The following is a 17,362-nucleotide window of genomic DNA, read 5'->3' as shown; positions in this document are numbered from 1 at the left end:
ATCAAGGGTTCTTTCAGCAATGTATTTAATTGTTCCTTAAAAATTTCCTCCATATATTTTTCAGAAATTTCTCCCGGGATTCCTTTGGAAAATGATGCAGCAATTTTGATAAATATAAGAATTTTTACAAAAATTGCCGCCGAAATTTATTCACAGATTCTTTCAAAAATTCTTCCAACGAATTGCTTGAGAAATTCCTGCAGGGATACCTCCGAATCATTCTTCCTTCAGAAATTTTACAAAGAATTCTTTTAGTTTCACACATGAGAACTTGTCTCATTATTTTTTTCCCGTTATTACTCCAGGGATTTATACAGAATTTCATCAAATTATTTATTTCCGCCAAATATTCATTCAGAAATATCCCCAGGGACAATGTGATGTAAATAAGGTGAAGAGATCGTTTTGTGTAATACAATAAAGTTTCCATGTGTTAGTGCACATTTCCCCTTCCTTCATAGCAACCTAATCTTTCTTGACATTGACCGACGTCATAAAAGTTGTTATCAAATTTTCACGAAAAGGGCGTCACTCTTAAAATGATGTACACACTTTTGAGCATAATTCAGACAAAAGTACAAAAATCTTTATTTTATTTAAACAGCATATTTTTTGTACCCAAGTTTGTATTTTACATATACTCTTAATTTTAAACCATGCCCTCATTAAAACATTGTTGGGGACCAATAGATATCATAACGCATCTTCAATAATAAAAATAGGATGACAGAGCATTCGCAAATTTGATTTTACTTTGTGTCGATCATTTCAAAAGTGTTACTGCGCTCTTGTTTCCAAGGGAGACGTGCAACTTGTTATGCAAGCATACACAAACATGGAAAAAATGTCGCCTGATTGAGACTCTGCTAGCGTAGGTAAATTTTTCTTTATAACCTTATTTATGATTTTTCTTCACATTTAATTTATTTTAGGACGAGAAAATGCTAAAAAGGATGTGATAGACTCATACGCGAACTGAACTATGCATACCAACTGGCCAGAAAGCCACTATTTACGGGGAAAAATGTTTCTGAAAGCAGTGGATTCCAAACTTGAACAAAATGGAGGAGATGCAGTTTCAAAGTGTTAACTTCATCATTTGTTTCAATTTCAGATGCGAGAATCTAATGAGTATCGATGAACAATTATTTTTCCGGTGTAAATTTATTTGTGCAAATTTGTGTAGGATTGCGTAATACATCTCTCATTCTCTCAGAAACGAATGTTCTACGGAAACCAAATGGTTCGATCGGTTCGGTCTGCTGATGAGCCGGTATGACGTCATGCCCTCCCCTCCAAATTTGTTTATGTTAGGAACTCTACTAACACAAGCGTACTGCAACCTCCTCCTCACCTTCTTTAAATCACATTGCCCCAGGGATTCCTTTGCAGAATCCTTCAAAAAAAAAATTTAAGAAAATCATTCAAATTTTGTTTTTTTTTTTACAAAACCCTTCAGAAATTCCTTCAGAAACGTTTCCATGATTGCCAAAAATTCTTCCATAAATTCTCTCAAAATTTTCTTCGTGGATCCTTTCAGAAAAATGTCCATGGATTCATCAGATTCTTTTATCAGGCACTGCTTTTTAAATTCGTCCGCAATTACTGCAAAAAATTATAGAGCTTCATATAGCACCTTTAGCAAAAAGCATGACAAGAAGTTATTAGGAAAAGCCTACATGATTCCCTCATCAAGTTCTTCAAAAATTGCTCATAAAACCCTTTGAAAATTCCGATAGATGTTTATTGAGAAAAACCCAAAAGTATCCTTTAGAAAAATTTCAGACATCCCTTCTTAAACTATTTAGGATGTTTTTTTTCAAAATCTTTCAAAAACTTCTGCAGAAATTTCTAAGGGACAATTTCTTCAAACATTCAATCAAATCCCCACAGGCATTTCTTCATTCTTCCAAAATCCTCAAAGGATTCATTTGTAAATATTCCTACAAAATTCATCCAGAGATTTCTTCAGAAGTTCCACTGATTCCAGGAATTTCTCAAATAATTATTGAAGAATATCTTGCATGGATTGCTTCATGTAATTTCTCCAGGGATTCTACCAGAAAATTATCCAGAAGTACATCGAAAAATTTCTAAACATCTTCGAGCGAGGCTTTCAAACAAATTTCCTGCGATAACATCAGAAATAAGTCTAAAGATTTTTCCAGAAATATCCATTTATATTCCACTACAAAATTTCTCATGGATTCCTTATAAATTTTCTCCAAAAATTGTTTTAAAAAATCTTCCAGAGAAAACTTTCTAACCACCCCAAGGAGTTCCCTAAGTGTTCCTTCAAAAATTTCTTGAGAGATTCTTTAAGATAATTTTAGAAAATTTCTTCAGAATCTCTCTCAGAGTTTCCTTCAAAAAATGCTCTAGAGATTTTCCCAGCAGTTTTATGTAGGCTTATTTTTCCTCGATTTTTAAAGCCCTCCATGGATTTCATCAGAAGTTCCTACGCGCTCCCAAATAAATTCCTCTTGAATTCTTAAAGAAATTCATGCAAAGATTCCTTTACAAAAACTTCTATGAAATCCTTTGGAACTTACTTCGAAATTGTTTTTAGTCCTTCCACAGGTTCCTTATGAAAACTTTCCAAAGATGCTTTTATAAAATCTTGAGGCGATTCCTTTAAAAATTCCTGCAGGAGTTCTGTCAGAAATTCTTCTATAGATTTCTCAATTTTTTTTTATAACTACTTTGAAAGATCTCCCATGGATTGCTTCTGAGTTATTGCATGAATCATTCCAAAAATCGTCTTGGAATTCCTTTAAGAAAATTGTGAAGGATTCCTAATGAAAACGTTGCATGTATTGCTTTAGAAAACCCTCCAGTTTAGAAAAGTTCTCCAGAGCTACTTTCTGAAGTTCTAAGATTGGAGTTTCCTTCCGAAATGTTCTCAAGTATTGTTCTACAAAACATTACATGGAGTTTCTTTTCCATTAATTCTTTTAAAAATCTTTCTTCTGAAATTCATTCATTAAAAAAAAACTTGAAACACAAAATTCCTTCAAAAATTTCTACCAAATTTCCTTCGTAAATTATCACAAAACAACAGGAATTCTTTTGTAAAATCTCCAAAGCTTTAGATTGCTTTCCAAAATCTCCTTAGAAAGTCCTAAAGGAATTCCTTTTTAAAATCTTTCAAGAATTTTCCAGAAACTTCAGTTGGTACTTTGGACATTCTTCCAGGTATACTTTGAGTCATTTTTTTATTTTCAAGGATTTCTTCAAATATTTCAATTATTCAAATCTTATATACACATTTCTTCAAAATTTCTCCAACTATTCTTTAGGAAAGTATTCAACGGCCATCTCCAGATACTTCTACATAGATTATCAGAAAATATTTTGGGGATTTATTAAGAAATTCTTCCCAAGATTTCTTCAGAAATTTACCCAGAAATTTCTTTTCTGAAGTTTTTGGAGAGATTCGTTTGAGGACTATTCACTTTACTTCAGATTTTTTTTTTCAAGTTATTGCTGCAGGAATTCGTAAAGGTAAGCCTATGTATTTTCTCAAAAATTTCTCCAGGATTTCTCCCAAGGGTACCTTTAGAAATTTCTTCTCGGATTCTTTCATGAATTATTTTTTTAAGATATATGGCCTACGAATCTATTCAGAAACTTCTCAGGATTTTTTTTTTTAATATTTACAGATGAGAATCAATTTATTCCTCCAAATATTCGTCTCTTTTAGAAAATCATCGAGGATAAATTAGAAAGGCATTGAAGGATTTCTCCTGAATTCATATGAAAATATCTCATCGGTGATCGGAATTCCACTCAAGCATTTCTTCAAAAAAAATAAACCCTTGGAATATGACAGATATTGCTCTAGGGATTTTACAGAGATTCGACTAGAGTTTTCTTCGATAATTCCCTAGGGAAATCATTAAGAGATTCCTACAGAAATCAATTTAGAAATTATTCCAAGGATGACTTCTGAAATTTTCTCCAGGGTTTCTGTCTTAAATATTTCAAAAGAATACTTCAGTATTCCAAGAACTTCTTCTGGTTTTTCTTCCAGAATTTTTTCTTAGATTTTTTAGAAACTCCTGGGCGGACAGCTTATTTGCTTCTATGCCTCCACGTGCTTGTAAAAGCAAAGCTTGTGGTGACTATTTTAGACAAACACACTTTTTCTGTTGAAGAGATAAAATTGAAAGTAATTATCAATTTTCGAGTTTTGCTTTGGCTTACCAAGTCAAGTGGAAATTACAACGTTTCATGGCTTTGACATTCATGCACACAACAGAAACACGTATTTGATGAACAAATTGTGACTTCAATTATGAAAAAAAAATATTCGCGTGCTCCGGTGGGAATCGAACCCACAACTCTCAATTCGCTAGACGGGCGCTTCTTTCCTCCAAGCTACGGAGCGGCTTGACCATCTCCATCCCCTGAAGGCACAGAACTGAACTCGAACACGTGATAGTACTAGATTACTAATCCGCAAGCTCAAAATACGGAAGCAAACCACATAGTATGACATTTAAAATAGAAACTTTTCGTTGGACTTCCCAACGATAAAACTAAGACTACAGGCTGAATGTTTTTGGACAGCTGCCACTAATTATTTGTAAGTTCATGTTATACGTAAAATGACTATCAATAATCAATCAATAATCAATGTCTGGCAAACTAAATAAAGATCCCTGAGAAGATCCAAATAGGGATCCAAACGATGGAGCCAAGAAAATAAATCCGTAGGCCAATTTATTAGCCCGGAAGCGGTCACGTCGTGTACACAGTACACGCACCATGAAAGAAGCTCGCTTGTGGTACACAGCGCATGCGCGATGTTGCTGTGGGTGGCCCAAGACGCGACTGCTCGAGGGCAGTGTTGAGAATACTCACTTGCAAGAGTCACACTCACTTGCTTCTATCTCAGTTTACAAACATGCTATCAAAAAATGATGTTTGAAGAGCTTTTAGATTGTAGTTTAAAAAACTAAAAGTAAAATTCGTATAATTCATACTCACCTTGTGCTCACAGCTCTCTCACGGTTTTGGTATGCGTTTGCAACCTTTACTTTATTCGGCAAACTTTTAGATTAAACTGCAATCAGAAAGACCTTCAAACACCATTTTTGGATAGCATGCTTCTGGACTGAGATAGAAGCAAGTGAGTATAATTTTTCGCAAGTGAGTATTCCCAACACTGCTCGAGGGATAGACTGCAAGCCAGACCAAAGTTCGTTCAAAGATCTTTTTTGTGGTTCTTCAATGTTTGCATTAGAAAGACGGGAAACGATCATCAACATCGATACCATCACTGCAATTCAAATAAAAAAAAACTGTCATCCAACACTTGTCAAAAGCATAAAAGTTAAAAATCGTTCCCCAATCGATTGTCCGATTGATTCGATTTTTCGGGTAAATAACACGGCTTCTGATAAGGAATCATCGATACTCGAAGTGTCAGGTACACGCACACGCAATCCAATCCGCCCGCCAGGGCCCCGCAGCAGCAGGTAGGTATGCAGGTAAGATGCTATTGCGGTGATTGAAATATAGCTGCCAAGTAGTACAAGCACCGATAGGGGTCTCTTTCTTTGATGTGGAAGGGGCGATAAGATGTGCGAGTGCGCTGGCTGGTGGACAATTGGACAGAACACTACACACGGTAATGTGATGATAAAAGGTGCGCTTATGGGAACGTGAACTGTATCGCGTTCGACGCTATCGCTGCTCGCTTCAACCGATTGGTGATGATGATGGCGATGGTGTGTCAATTCAATTTCCACTTCGATTGCTTTTGAAAGAACCCATAAAATGATTTGGGTGCTTGATGCTTCCTTCAAAAAGTGTTTCGAGTAGTGCCCGAGATTAGATAAGACCCAGGCGATATGATGGGTCGGTTTGTTTGCTTTTACCGAAAAAATAGATTCCTAAAGTAAACTTGTTCAACCGGACAGGTATACCGGTCGTCGTCTTCGTCGTCGATGTCCGCGGTGATGACGATTTGAGGTTCTGTAATCGGGTACCTGAGTACAAATTGTGTAATTTTGTGGGTGTTGCAGGTGTGAGGTTTGGCCAAAAGATGTTGATGTTACGCAAAATTGGTTTTACTTCGACATAGTGGGTACCGTTATTACATGATTTTTATTTCACATTCGAGTTCAACTAAGGTTGACGAACACCATCCTCATACAGCAACACAAAAGTGCCAATACCGACTTGATACGTGTCAATGTGATAGAATATATAGCAAATTTGTGTTTCCAATTTACTGGAACCTTGCTAACGCATGATCGTAGGGTATGAGTGCCATAAATAATCTCACACTCCCAAATTCATCTTATTCGGAAACGGCACTGATTGATTCCGTTCCAAACCCAAAACCAAAAACCAAAACTGTCAATGCCAAGAAACCGTTAACTTTTTACACCATTCCATATGCCGTAGGTCATCTAAAGTATAACTAAGTTTAGAATTCAGGATCAACAGCGGCTAAATATCGCATGATCGACGAAGCTCATTGGAGCTCTTAGAATATTAGCAAAGATTGTAAGCTACTTTTAAGATATTCAGTATTACTTCGCGAATGAGTGTAATCAGTTTGCACCAGTCGAAATTAAAGACCCATTTTGCTTTGTGAATAACTGTCACTGAGGAAGATTACAAATGGTAGTCGAAATACGCTCATCTGCCAAAGGATAAGCAAAATAGGATGGAACTAATATTTACGGAGTTTATTGGGATGTAGGCACTCATGAAAGCATTTGAGATGCTGTTAATTGATTCTCGAAAGCATATGACCGCGTATCGAATTCTAGACTGCATCTAAAACCTTCCGATCAGTTCAATTGTCCAAGTCATGTCGTAAACCTTCTACAATCATATCTAACGAATCGCTTCCAGCAAGTCTCAGTTGAAGGGAATGTACAGGGGATAGACAAAATGATCGGGACAGGCAAAATTATCACTTTTCAAAAAATGTTCAATTAGCTGTAACTTTTCGAAAAGTGCATCAAATATTCTCAAATTTTTACTGTAAGTTCTTCAACTAGTTGTGTAACAGTGGACAAAATTTGGAAAAGATCGGACAATGCTTCACGAAGTTATAAAGATTTTTGGAAAAGGTAAAATTATCCGATAGCCAACTTTGAGCTGTTATATCTCCGGATTGAATGAACCGAATGCAGTGAAATTTTGACCATTTATGACTTATATAATGAGCTATGAAAAACCATTGACTTAACTTAATATTCTTAACACGGAAGAAAATTATAACGATTAGATTATTTTTCTAATAAAACACGAAATTATCCAAAACATCAACTTCGTTTCAAAATTCAAGATGCAAATTATAGTTCATTTAGTTTCCCTCTAATTGACTTGTATATAAATGCGTTTTGAAGGAAAGTAATAACATAGCCACCAATAAGTTGAAAAAGTAATGGGATGCATGTTAAAAATAGACCAATTTACTAAAAAATCGTGAAAAAAATAAAATCGCTATAACTTTTTCGCTTGTTAAAAATTTCAAGTTAAGTCAAATGTTTTCCAGAGTTCATTATGTAAGTCATAAATTGTCAAAATTTCATTGCAATCGGTTCATTGAATCCGGAGATATAACAGCTCAAAGTTGGCTATCGGATAATTTTATCTTTTTCACAAATCTTTATAACTTCGTGAAGAATTGTCCGATCTTTTCCAAATTTTGTTCACTGATACACAACTAGTTGAAGAACTTACAGTAAAAAATTGAGAATATTTGATGCACTTTTCGAAAAGTTACAGCTAGTTGAACATTTTTTGGAAAGTGATAATTTTGCCTGTCCCGATCATTTTGTCTATCCCCTGTACCTAGCTTCAAATCATCTCTAGAGTTCCCCAAGGATCGGTTTTGAGACTTCTGTTATTTACCTATTTTTGTTAATGATCTTCAATCTGTGTTGCAATATTTTAGTATCCACGTGTTCGCTGCTGATGCCCAAATTTATTAATAAAAAACAAATTTAAACTATATTCTACTTTGTTGACTAGTTGCCTTGTTCACTTCAATTTTCCTCATTGAGCCAGCTCAACCACTCACGACGAAAACTTGCTACAGCTCGCAAAACTTTAACTTCATTAGGAAGCCGATTCCATAGAATGATGGCACGTACGAAAAAGGTATTGTGATAGTGTGACGAGTTGTGTTGTAATAGAACATAGTGTCTTACGCGGTTTCTCCTAAAAGGTTGCAGCTTATCAGCTAGATATTGAGGTCCATGTAAATTATTTTAAATAAAGAAGTATAGCAGCACAGTTGAAAATCATTACAAAAAGAGCAGCCTTAAATTAGCGCTGGCGCTGTAGATGCATTATACTTGCAAATCTTTAAAGATTATAAACCCATTGTACACAGTGGCTCAGAGCAACTCTAAGGCGATCATAACTAGTGACTATTACATTTAAAATCAATTCAAGACCATACGAGAAATGAGGCAATATAAGTGACTTGAACAACTTTAACTTGATAGTAACTGAAAGCATTGAAGCAGTAAGTTTCAAGTGGCTAAGACCAGTATATATTTTCCCGCATTGTGAATTTACTTTTTGCTCTAACGAAAATATATATTTCCACCGATCAGCATGGGTTTTATCGTGGCAGGTCAGTGACGACCAACCTGCTCTCTCTTTTACTTCTAATTGCATCAATCTTTTGGAAAATGGAAAACAGGTAGTAGAAATTTATACGGATTGCAAACTAAATCGATCATGGCATCCTCTTATGCAAGTTGGCTAAATTGGGTGCCTTGACCACTACTGATGGCTAAAATCTTACTTAAGTGGTAGGAGAATTTGCGTCAAGATTGGATCGTATACCTCCTTTTGGTTCACGAACTCCTCGAGCGTGAAGTGTTGAATTAGCTCCCTGTTAAAATACACGTTAATAAAAACAAAACAAAAAAATCTCGGGCGTACAACATGGGAATAATCTCGAGCCTCTTCTCTTCGTACTATATTTCAACGACGTTGCTGCTGTGCTGAGTGTTGGCTGTGCAGGCTTAATTACGCCGACGACTTTAAGATGTACGTTGTCCTCGAAAGCCCGGCGGATTGCGTAAGATTGCAGAGTTTGCTAGACATATTTGCCAAATGGTATGAAGAAATGACACTCAGCATTAGTAAAGAAAAATTATCTCACTGTCAACGCCTGTGGCAAAAGGATGTTGTTGCTATATCACTTATTTAAGTTTATTTTGCCTATATTTACTACAATAACTACAAACATAAAATATTTAATTTTTATTAACGTGTGTTTTACTTAATACTAATTCTGCATTATCTACATCCAGTGTTTAAAAATGATTTATTTGGCCAAATTTTCCCCTTTGGGGGGCCCTTCAGGCTACACCATTGGTCTGACTGATAATACGATAATTTACGGAAAGAATTCTGGGTTGTGCGCTGGTAAAATCTCAGGGCGTTCGAGGGAAGCCTAAAACGACTGAGAAAAAGCGCGAAAATCACTCCATGAGATATTTTAACAGTAACTTCTGTAGAAAAATCAAAAAGAAATTTGTATGAATCGTGGAATAAATCTTGGAAAAAAGGTTAGGGTAAGTTCTGTAAAACTATGAGAACCCGCACGCAACACCAAAAGGAATCTTCTGAAATAAGTTCTGGGAAATCCGAAAGATACCTCAAGTTTAACTTCAATTTCACGAAAATCTATAAGAAATATGAAATTAAATGTTTTGAAAATAGTAAAAAAGAGGATAGTGGATATCCCACATAAATTTCTTTTAATTTCTGTTTAATTTCCTTAAAAACATTCCATCTAACTAGGTAAATGAAAAATAACCGTCAATACAAATCGTTGGAGATGACCAACGATGTGTGGAGTTACGTAACATGTATACCCATTGAAAACTTGGCATCAACGAGCTGTGCGTTTTGGACGGATATGCATACGTAGAAATATTGGGAGAGTGATCTGGACAGATGTTAGTGGGACAGCAGACGATATAAAAGCGAATCCCCTCGAGGGAATCGGCCTCTATTTCATTTTGGAAAACCCACCAGTTAGTTCGGCTTGTGGATATATTCGAGTGATTTGACCAAAAGTTACATCGGGCATTATACTGTGTGTGTGACCGTGAAGTATAGTGTGCCAGTTTGCTACTTGTCCACGGTGGAGGTGAAAAGTTTTACCGACTGGTGGTTTCACCGGAAGAGTCCGGAAAAATTAGAGGTGATAATTAATGGCACCGGCCCGAACCGTTTAAATCCACTCGGCCACACAAGTGAGAAAATCTGGATGGTGACTCGAATATCAACTGTCGTCAACATACAGCCCCGTGAAGCCAGTGAGAATCATCTGCGCGTGAGAGGTCTTCGTGACATCGGGCGTAGTCTCAAAAGGACCCACCGCTCAGCCACAAACTACCGATCACGTGGCCCAAGGTTCGGTGAATCGCCGCCGTCCGGCCTATTTCTACCAACCCGATAAGATCTGAGAACCTCGGTGGCTCTCCACTAGCAGATCTATCACCGCGATCGGCGTATCGCACGATCAGATACGTGAGTTCTCCATCTTCCATCAGGTGGATTACTCTCTCGCGAACAAGAGGATCGTCAGTCTGGGCCCAGCCATCGTTGTCGAAGGTGCCCATCCATCCAACGGCCCCAACGTGTGATGCTAACCAACGATTTCCTTCTTTGTACGACTAAGTTTTAAAACAAATTGAAACCTAAAACCCACCCCGAATGACCCTATTTTTCAATAACCCTTTCGGGACGGAGCGCAAAAAAGTGAAATCTCCATACAAATGGCTCAACTTTGGCTCCCGACTGCCTATGTATTGTTCTGTTTTCATCAAATTCTATTAATCGGTAGCTTTTTCGGAATATGATATAAAAAGTATGGCTTAAAAAAAAGAAAAGTGTTCTATCCAATAAGATCGGAAAAGTTAATAGGAAAAAGCTACCGATCGATAGAATTTGTGATGAAAACAGAACAATACATAGGCAGTCGGGTGTCTGAAACTTTTGGAGATCGCTACTTTCACGAGCAGCTTACGCTTACACGAGACTATTGCAGAGCTATTAGACATTGTTTTTGACAATGCCATTATCGCCATGTTTGCCCTCTTGCAGGCATATTCCACGTGGCTTCCGGATTTCAGCTCATCGTTGCCTCAGTGAGCGCTTAGAGTTGATCCTGCACCCGCCTATGGTGACCACTGCCTGTTGTTCAGACTTGCGGTAGTGTACCACCACCACCTCCGTTTTGTGATGCGCGTGTGCCAAATGTTTCGGCCTCATCCAGGTGGAAGTTTGTGCCAGAATACGCCGTGTTCCATAGTACCGGACCCAGGTTGAAGCCCTGCGGTGATGTTGTAGCTCCTCTCACCTTACTCGGTGTCATAGATTAGCAGCCTATTCTGGAAGTAGCTCTCCAGTATCTGGTATAGGCTAACCGGTACTCCTAGGTGGTGTATGGCGCACTTGATGGCGGCTGTTGAACGGATTTTTACGTCGGGCCGCGCAATAGCGGATTCCAGTTCGCTTTTTTGGAGCGCTATCTTGACCGTCTTAGTTACAGCCTTAATAGCGTCCACCGTTGACCCTTCCGGAAGCTAGATCCGTAGGCCGAGAGGCCAGGATCATCGGGTTTCTCGGTATAGATCATCAGCCTGGGCAGAATGATCCGTTTCAACAGTTTCACGGTGTCCGTAAGGCAGATAAGTCTGTATGCTGACAGGTCGCCAGATGCCGACAGGTCGCCAGATGGTTTACCGGGTTTCGGCAGTAGAACCAATCTTTGCCTTTTCCACCTCTCCGGAAATTCGCCTCTGTCTAGGCACATCTGCAATCTGCATAGCCATTCTGAACATACTAGGGCTAGCCTCGAAGGCCGTCTTGATGGCTACTGTCGGGATACCGTCCGGACCCGGAGCCTTGTTCAATTTAAGCGACTTCGCTATTGCGATGAGCTCGTCGTTCTTCACCGGGGTGACCTCGCTATGGCCGGTTTGGTCATAGGGGCAGGAGACCTATAGTCTTGTATCGTGACGCGAAAACAACGTTTCCACGATTTTGGCCTTCATTTTGGCCATGACTACTCTGTATTACTCTGTATTACTCGGTAGGCATCACCCCACGGGATCGTGTTGGCTACCTGGCAGAGATTTTCGAAGCAGGCCCGCTTACGGGCCTTTTGTTCAGTGCCAATTTAGTATCGATGCGAGCTCTTTGCATTCTCCTTCTAGCTCTAAGGCAGGATGCGCGTAGCTCTGCGATTTCTGGACACCACCAGTATACCGGTTTACGTCCATTTCTGAGTAGGGATCTAACTGGTGTCCAGAGGACCTCTGGAACAAATCTCGTGAGGGTCCGTACCCATGAAAAAAAAACCTGGAATGATATTAGTAAGAATTCAGGTATTCTGGAAGATTCTTAAGGAGGAATTCCAGAAAAAATGCTGGAATCTTGGGAAAATGCCTGCAAGTATCTGGAATAATATCCGGGAGCAGTTTTAGGTGGAATTCTTAGAGCAATGTTGTAAAAAGGAAGAAATACTTTGAAAAATCTTGAAAGACATTCCCAATTCTAAGAAGAGTTCCTGACGGAATTGGTGAAGAAATGAAGTACATACTTGCAGCCTCTTATAAGAAACATATGCATGCCGGAAACGTCTGCTTGATTTAGGAACCCTCATTTTGTTACCCTTGTATGGTTACCCATATGTATTCGTCTTGCTTTCCAAAAAAAACATTTGGATAAATCAGCGCCTTCTACGCAAAACCACAAGCTTTCATTGAGAATCTTCAGCATTTGGCGTAAAAGATTTGTTTTAACAGTTCTGCACTGTATGCATGTAGTAAACGCTTATGTTCGAAGGAAATTAATACTATACATTCAGTTTTACCAACCAGGGTGACGATGGATATTATCGGCAGGTTTGTTCTCTTCATCATGAGAGGTTTTTGTCGACCAAGTTTACTGAAACTTGGTCGTATAATTCAGCTTGGTTGGGAAAGATTTGAGGCCGACTCAGAGTTCAACAGCTTTCGAAAAAAAAAAACCAAGACGAAGAGAGAAAAAGCTGCCGCAAACACACAATTTCCCCTAAGTACTCATTAGACTTTATTTCTTAACAGGTGCTACAAGAAGCAAAGCTCGCTACACTTTCTATCATATGACCCATTGAATCAATGAAAAACGTCGATTCAAAGCGTTCGAGTTATGCTGCTCAAAATAAATCGATTCACAAAAATCGATGTCTTAGTCATATTTATTCAATGCTAAACCCAGATGCAACAGAACCATTGGTCACATTATTTTCTGAAAAAAAAACTTGAAAATGGACAGGGGTCTCTGATTTGTTTTTCTTGTTACCCCTCTAATTCCCATCGGTAAGTAATCAAAATCGATGGAATATTTGTGAAAAAATAAAAACAAATAATATAGAACATATTCTACAGAAACTAAATTGACAATGGTGCCGACAGGACTTCTACCACAGTATTTAAATGATTCACTCCGTATAATCAAGACGGTCAAAAATCAAACAAGGGAGCATCCATTAAGTACGTCACGCCAAAATTCAGATTTTTAGACCCCCTCCTCCCCTTCGTACGGGGTTTTACTATACCTAATACATTACTTGTCACACTTTCACTAACCCCCCTCCCCTCTAGGACCGTGACGTACTTAATGGATGGCCCCCAACATCTGAACAACTTTCACAAAATTCATGACCAACAATTGAAAAGGCAACATCAACATTGCGTAAACAAATACGTTTCTGTCGACTTAGGGCCTTCTGGGATCCACCCACGCATCTCACCACCATTAACAGAAAGCTTGATGTTTGCGCTTTCTGTTAGTGGTGGTGAGGTGTGTGGGTGGAGCTCAAAAGGCCTCAAGTCGACAGAAACATGTTTGTTTACAAAATGTTGATGCGGCCTTTTCAATTGTTGGTCTTGAATTAGTCATTATTCGTTTTTCCGACATTTCCAACCGATTTTCCTCAACAGTGGAAAATTTTGTAGAATCAATTTTCAACTAATATTTTTCTTGGGATTGCTGAGAAAATTTGCTTATGATTTCACAAAACAAAGCGACGATGCTTCGTGGCAAGCTCCATGCCAACTATTTGCATACAATGTATTATCTATCTATCTATATAAAAATGAATTTCCGTCTGTCTGTCTGTCTGTCTGTCTGACCGTTATGGATTCGAAAACTACTGGACCGATCGGTGTGAAATTTTGTATGTGGGTGCTGTTGGGGCCGGGGAAGGTTCTTAGCTTGGTGTGAGACCTGTCCGGTCTCTGGAACGGGGGGCTCCCATACAGATGACTTTGCGGGGGACGTCCCTATGGAGCTGTACGTCAAAAAACAGAGTAGGCAGGCAGAACGACGTTTACCGGGACAGCTAGTGTCTTATAAAACATTCAATGTTTTCCCAAATGACAACCCCAAATAAATCTAAAAATATTTCAAAAAACCACTCATAAATCAATCAACCTTCCACCAAAGCTCGCATTCCCACAGCCCAGAATCAATCAGTCCCACCATCCATCGCATCGCTAGTAGTTCATTATCTATACACAGAAGAAAGCCCATCCCAAAACCCGTATCGTTCAACAAGTTGCGTTCTGCTCACGGAGATCCAACAAGCTGCCAAACTGCCAACTGCCGCCTCTGGAAGGTCGCCGATTGCGATTCCTATCTCCAGAGCCCGCGATACACACATCAATAAATGTTTATTGTTCGTATGGATAGATTCGATCACACGATGATCGTAAAAAGACAATCACATTATCGACACCATTGTCTCGTTTGGATGGACGTGGCTGGACGCAGCCGTCGGATGGCCGGCAAGCGATCCCTTCCCGTCCCGATTGCAAACTCGATGAACTGATGATAACGCCACCCAACCGCCATATTCCACGCATCGCATCGAGCAATCGAGCCACCGAAGTTTTACGACCTCACGATATAGATACGGCGGACTGTGGGTCCGTCCAAAATAGATCGCAATCGGTTTTACTAGTGGTGGTAGTTGTAAAAGTTTCAAACGGTTATTAAATTTCGCAGAATTTCAAGTTTGTCGCGCTGCGGTAGGTGCTGTGTCAATATTTTTCTTCGGCGGTTGGAATTTCGGCGACCGCCGGTCGGTGGTGAACTGGCGCTTGCGATAAGAACCTTCGATGGTGAGTCTGATAAGAATCGTGCAATCGCAGAAAATAGCTTCACTCTAGCGTCGAAGCCGCTGTATGTTCATTACGACGTTGAACAAAGGTCGCTTCGCTGGTATTGTGGAATTGTGTGCGAGCCTCATTCGGTACTGTAATACCGTCGCGTCGTCCAGGTGTCATGTGAGCGTTCCCTAAAATGCATACCTACGAACCCGAAATGTTTTGACTTTCCGAAAACCCGGGTCTTAATTACATCGTAAAGATCATACCGATAGCAGATAGAGATCCTGTAGGCTTCGAAATAACTGTCATTACCTTCTTTCCCTCTCTCCGTAGCTGGTACGACAAAGCCGTGAAGCGATTCCGCTGCTCTAGGTTGCTAGCCGGTACACGCACACACACTCACACAAACACGCATGCATCGACCGTCGCTAGTAGTCATACGCGAACGCGGCGTTCGATGACTCGGCGGTCAAACACACGCCTCCTTCTGGTGTACACGCGCCGCGGGGGTAGCGGAGGCTCCAATTCCGTCAAATATCTTCTTCCTCTGATGAGAACTGACCAATCAAACCACGATAACAACAACAACAACAACAACAGCCCCCGAAACGAAATCCGAAACCGAGCTATCGACCGACGAGAATCTTCCGCACTGCTGTTGTAGAAGCCCGGCGTAATCTTCACAGGCGGATCTTCGCCTAGCTTACCGGCGACGCACTGAAATCCCTCGAATTATTAATGCTGTCACTACACTTGTCACACTAATCAATTCTGGTAGCTCTTCGCTATCGATTGGTCGGCGGAGGTGGGGTAAGACGCAGCTTGGTTCAACCGGAGGATATCGGAGAGTTCGATCAACAGACCCTATGGCTCCTGGCACGCGGGCCGAGATTTAGGCCGGGTGTTTGCCATTGGTGCAACTACGAGTCTCGTGCATGGGTCACTAAAATCGATTCCGCAATGGAAGGGCCTAAGTGTCCAGGGCTTTATTCCGAGTTAAGCAAAAAGACTCTCTTTAATCCTGTACAAGTCCGAGAAAGGATAATGCTCCACGCGACCGTCACCGCCGCCGCAGAACTGAGGGAACCTAGTCTAGCTTTTGTTTTTGTTTTGGATTCCTACTAGTAGGTGGCATTGCTCAAATCCCGTATGGACGGTTTTTGCTGTTGTCTTTGGTTGAGTCGATGTAACAATACGGTGTACAACAACAACAACGACGACGACGTCGACAGCGATAACGACCACGACAATGCAGTGCAGTGTGCAGTGGGTAAAAACCGAACTTTCCAACATAAAAGCGCGCAACCACGACAACGGTCTTGGACCGACTGAAGCAGGCCCCATGTAGAGATAGGGCCGTGCAACACACACTTGCACCGGCTGTTAACGGGCACCCACACCAGGTCCCGGCGCAGCCTACAGTGCGCTAAAGGCCGCCCGGCCGAGGGACCTCGCAAGTACCTACCAACGGTGCCCGCACTCATTGCAGAATACGGCACACTTCATCAACCGTGAATGCAGAACGTGCGCGCAAGGCCCTTCACGTCTGCTTCTGCTTCGCTCCGCTCCCGTGCTGGACATGGTGTGAGAAGCTCTCCACCGAGCAGGAGGAAGTGAACCGACCGACGGACGGGCTGCACGCTATAATATGCGAAACGGTCGAACGACTGCACCGCTGTCTGCGTGAGCTCGCGTATACGCAAATGAAAACAATGCGAAGCGCAGAGCACAATAATCGATGGACCCTGTGCGAAGCGTAATCGCCGATGGGCGTGGCTTACGTCGCCGAACAATGGGGCGTGAGCGAACACTCGCCAGACCGGTTCTCGCAGCGTTTCTCTCTCTCCGCTTTGCATGGTCGTTCGCACGCTCTCACCGACTTTTCCAAGTGAACAGCGTGCGATGGCACGAGAGCACGCTAGAAAAGGGAATATCACCAATTTCGTTGCATTCTTGCGTTTGCACAGTCGTCCCAATATGCGCGCGTATATGTATGTGTGTCCGTTCGTAGACGCTGATTCGAGAGGAAGCTCTATGGGCCAGGCGCAGGGCAGCTAGCAGCAGATGACAATTGATTTATTAAATTGCGTTTGGAGCGGCGGCGGTGTAAATTTTATGTCGCTTTTTCCCTGTGTTCCATAATTCTTTTTTTTTTCTGTTCTGGAATACGTATCACGTTGACGATGTTCATCACCACTCCATTA

General features: G+C 40.4%; 1 protein-coding gene across 1 annotated transcript in view; it reads right to left on the bottom strand.

Annotated features, from left to right (window-relative positions):
* Nucleotides 1-17,127, bottom strand: part of LOC134285723 (GATA-binding factor C-like) — a 663,267-nt gene extending 646,140 nt beyond the window's left edge. Inside the window, exon 1 of the mRNA XM_062847051.1 lies at nucleotides 15,471-17,127. The gene's annotated coding sequence lies outside the window, so the exon portion shown is untranslated. The remainder of the gene's footprint in view (nucleotides 1-15,470) is intronic.
* Nucleotides 17,128-17,362: the final 235 nt, after the last annotated feature.

Source organism: Aedes albopictus, chromosome 1 (genome assembly GCF_035046485.1).
Source record: "Aedes albopictus strain Foshan chromosome 1, AalbF5, whole genome shotgun sequence".
Classification (NCBI taxonomy): Eukaryota; Metazoa; Arthropoda; class Insecta; order Diptera; family Culicidae; genus Aedes; species Aedes albopictus.
This window is presented reverse-complemented; position numbering and strand designations above follow the sequence as displayed.